Source organism: Centruroides sculpturatus, unplaced genomic scaffold, assembly GCF_000671375.1.
Source record: "Centruroides sculpturatus isolate CEXI.00-Female unplaced genomic scaffold, Cexi_2.0 scaffold6514, whole genome shotgun sequence".
NCBI classification, from domain to species: Eukaryota; Metazoa; Arthropoda; class Arachnida; order Scorpiones; family Buthidae; genus Centruroides; species Centruroides sculpturatus.
The window spans coordinates 1,444-2,930 of record NW_019390607.1 but is presented as its reverse complement, the minus strand read 5'-3'; the positions used below and the strand labels follow the sequence as shown (position 1 = coordinate 2,930).

General features: G+C 27.0%; 1 long non-coding RNA gene across 1 annotated transcript; it reads left to right on the top strand.

Annotated features, from left to right (window-relative positions):
• Positions 1–25: 25 nt before the first annotated feature.
• LOC111617496 lies at positions 26–1,218 on the top strand. The gene is made up of 3 exons (XR_002755426.1): positions 26–67; positions 846–898; positions 980–1,218. It is a non-coding gene; the product is annotated as an uncharacterized LOC111617496 (long non-coding RNA).
• The last annotated feature ends 269 nt before the right edge of the window (positions 1,219–1,487 follow it).

The window sequence follows — 1,487 nt, the reverse complement described above, 5'->3', positions numbered from 1 at the left end:
TCTATCTAACTCCTTTCAGGGGAAAAATTTCGAATAGAAATAACGTGACTTCCAGTTTGCATCAGAGGTTCGTATATAATTAATCTGGGCCTTCTGACCCTACGATTTTCAAATCTGTTCACATCTTTCATCTATCTAACTCATTCTTGATATTAAAGAAAAGACGGACGGACGATGGGAATTTGTCTATAATTTTTTCAAATTGCAACCCAATAATTAAATTTATTATTATAATAAAAATTATATAATAAATAATATTGAATTTTAATTTAAGTATGTTTGAAAATAAATATTTTATGCCTACTCAAAATTCTATAGATAATTTAATACATAAATTTTATAACAACAATATAATATATTAAAAAATAGTTATGCCTTTTGGTTTTTTCCCCGATTTTTTAAATAATTATTTTATTTTCTTTAAAAGATAAGAAAAATTTTAGACAATTTATTGCACTACAAATATACTCCATACATATAAAAATCATTATAAACTATTGAAAGTTCAATAAACTAATTTCGTTTTACTTTTTTTTAAATTTTTTCTTATTTACATTTTAATTAGCATACTTTTCCTCACACTATTTTGAAATAGAAATTTTGTCAATAATTTAAACACGTTGGTTTGTTTACCTTAGTAGTTTCTATAATTATTACTTGATGAGTTACTAAAACTTTATTTTGGATCTGTTTCTAAAAGAAAAAGTAAATACAGTACGTAAATTTTTATATTTACGTAATAAAAATTGACTTTATTTTTACTGCGTAAATTAATAAACTAAGATATTTTAAAATTATTTAATATGAAAATAAATTTATTTTCTTAATTTTAATTCTTTATACAGTAGGTGCTCTTCCTTGCACAGATGAGTGCCAGATAAGCAAGAATGCCGATTAGGTATAGGCCTAAAACCTACCTGAAGGTGAAGAATGACGTGACCTGTTGCTCTTCAGTATTGATATTTTTTTTTTGACACAGGGCGAACATAATACAGTGCGTGGAAATGCAATACTCTACACAGAAATGAAACCCGAGTAAACAGGAAAATAGGATTTATGACATGACCAACGTTTTCATAGAAACGCGGGAGGCTTTGCTGGATGATTGATTAGCGAGAGTCTACTGTATCAAATGGAACAGCCATCAAGAAAATTTCCCCGAGCTATTCTAAATCATCTTACCCTAGGGTAAGATTATTAAGGTAGCTTCGGGATATTGCTCCTTCGTCTAGGCTTTCAGCGTTTATAATTTTATATAAAAGAGTTGTCTATTTCAATAAAATTCTCACCTATAAATGTTTTATCGACTTTATTCCGCCTTTTTATTTTAATTTGCAGATTCTGAATTTTATTTAACTAGCATAATTCCTGTTGCTTNAATAGATTAGGTTAAAATTTCTTACTAATTGCATGTTTATGTAAATCATACTTCACGGTTTAACTTAAAAAGAAAACATATCAAAATTTCAATAATTTTTCTGTTGTGC